General features: G+C 34.3%; 1 non-coding gene across 1 annotated transcript; it reads right to left on the bottom strand.

The window, feature by feature from the left end:
- Positions 1-1832: 1832 nt before the first annotated feature.
- Positions 1833-1939, bottom strand: LOC131181893 (small nucleolar RNA R71). The gene has a single exon (XR_009150367.1). It is a non-coding gene; the product is annotated as a small nucleolar RNA R71 (small nucleolar RNA).
- Between the last annotated feature and the right edge of the window lie 764 nt (positions 1940-2703).

The following is a 2703-nucleotide window of genomic DNA, read 5'->3' as shown; positions in this document are numbered from 1 at the left end:
AAATTTGCTAAGAAGCTGCTTAGGGTTAAGCCATACCCTAAGCAGGCTACCAGAACATGAATCATGCTGCTGACTTGGATAATTTTATACCTCATTTCCTATCCATTCCTTGGCTCTTATTTACTTTTAGGGCAACTTTTTGGGACCATATAAATTCATCATTTCCTAGTTTTTGCCATAAGAGGAAAGGGGAGAAAACAAAAAGGAAAGAAATATAAATAGAGAGAGTAGGAGAATGCCATTTTTTCTGAAGAGGAGCTACTGTAACTATCTTTTGGAGATCCAGAAACAATAGTTTTAGGTTCTTCTACCTGGGTTTTTTCTATTTTAGTCCTCTTATCATGTTTTTCTTTACTTTTCCATCAAACTTTCTTGTAAATACCATTATGAGTGAGCAAACTCTTTAGATTTCAGAGTTAGGAGCTATGTTTTAGATTAATTTGTGGATTTGGACTGGGTATTTCCTTATTTTATATAAATACGAGTTTTGATTCCTTCCTTGTGTGCTTGATTTACTTACCTAATGTTGGTACCCATTGGGTAGTGTATTAATCTTTGATTGAAGGACCGAAAGGTGAAAGTCATTGATAGATAATCAAGGATTGGAACTTAAAATCACCTAGATTTAGAAATAAACTAGGATTTTAAGAGGAATTAATGATTGGTTACAAAACTTAATGGGTTTTAAAGTAATCAAATAACATGCAAAAGTAGGTTTGGTTATTTAGAATACACTTTGGTTTGCTTGAAAAAGATATCAAAGGAATTTAGAATCAATTTCCTTCAAACTCTATTTTGTCCCTTAAAATCGGAATACCCAAGACAAATCCCAATTAATTTATGCATAAACCCCCAACTCTGAAATCACTTTTAACATAATTAGACTTTGATTTAAATTACCCGTTATTAATTTAGTTTAATTGCAAACTAGATTTAGAATTTATTTGTTTGCTCTTTACCCATTCCAATTAGATTAATCAATTTACTTTGCTCATTTACATTTACCATTTATTCATCAATTCTTAGCCCAAATAATCGCTTCATTCATAGTTTGGTACTCAAACGGAAAATCCTCGTGGGAATGATACTTGACTCATCACTCTATTACTTGAGATGACCCATATACTTGCGGATACGCACATCAAGTTTTTGGCGTCATTGTCGGGGATTTGATTTTTGTTTGATATTGAACGATTGTTTGTTTGGTTAATTTGGGCATTTTATTTTATTTTCTTTTTACCATTTTACTTTGAGAATTTGTTTATTTTATTTTTCAGGTGCTTTATTTTATGAGAAGGACAAAAAGTGAAGAAATCAATTTATTCTTTGATCCAGAAATAAAAAGGATAGCAAGAACTTTAAGAGCAGAATCTAAGAGGAGAAAAACTGAATTTAAAGCTCAACAACAAGAAGAAAGATCACAAGAGCAAGAGCAATTACAAGAAGAAATGGCCAACAACAATAACAACCGCTCTGTGAAGGATCATGCTTATCCTAATTTTGGGGATTTCATGCCAAGTATCACAAGACCAAGAGTAGAAGCTAATAATTTTGAACTAAAGCCTGCACTCTATTAGATGGTACAATAATCACAATTTGGGGGAAGTCCAAGTGAAAGTCCACATGTGCATCTAGCACACTTTCTTGAGATCAGTGATATGTTGAAGATAAATGGAGTTTTTGATGATGCAATTCAACTCAGATTATTTCCTTTTTCTTTGAAAGACTGAGCTAGAGAGTGGTTACATTCTTTGCCACCGGGTTCTATCACAACATGGGATGAACTTTCTCAAGCATTTTTAGCTTAATATTTTCCACCAAGCAAGACAACTAAGCTAAGAAATGAGCTGACTTCTTTTTAACCTAGAGATGATGAGAGCTTATATGAAGCATGGGAGAGGTACAAGAATTTGCAAACGAGATGTCCACATCATGGGATTCCTAAGTGGATGCTTGTTCAACACTTTTACAATGGAGTTTCACCCGCTATTAGAAGTACAATTGATACATCTTCTGGAGGTAATCTTATGGAGAAATCTAAAGATGAAGCTTTTTCTGCTCTTGATAAAATTGCTTATAACAACTACCAATGGAGTTGTGAGAGGAATGAGATCAAGAAACCAGCTGGTATGTTTGAGCTTGATGCCATAAATATGATTAATGCTAAGTTTGATGCTTTAACAAGGAAAATGGACAAGCTAATCATGAAAGTAGATTCTTCAGCTGGAGGTTCTAGTAATTCAGTAGAAGTTGGAGCTGCAAATGTCAATTGTGTAGTAGATTTTTCTGCACTTAGTCAAGATTTTTCAAGTGAGCAAGTGGATTATATGGGGAACTACAATCAAAGACCAGGTGGCAACCCATTTTCTGCAACTTATGATCCAGCATGGAAAAACCACCCAAATTTTTCTTGGGGAGGTAGACAAGGACAACACCAAAATTTTCAGCAACCTTCTGGGTATCAACAACATCAGAATTTCAGCAGAATAGAGGTCCTCCTCCTGGAATTCCTAAACCTCAAAATGCACCTGCTCCATCTCTACCACAATAAGCATAACCAGATAAGACAGCTAGATTAGAAGCTATAATTAAGACTCTACTTGTGAGCCATCAAAGTCAATAAGATATGATTTCTCAATTAGCATCTAAAGTAGATCAAATGGCAACACACAATAAGATGTTAGAAAATCAAATAGCTCAACA

Source organism: Hevea brasiliensis, chromosome 7, assembly GCF_030052815.1.
Source record: "Hevea brasiliensis isolate MT/VB/25A 57/8 chromosome 7, ASM3005281v1, whole genome shotgun sequence".
NCBI lineage: Eukaryota > Viridiplantae > Streptophyta > Magnoliopsida > Malpighiales > Euphorbiaceae > Hevea > Hevea brasiliensis.
This window is presented reverse-complemented; position numbering and strand designations above follow the sequence as displayed.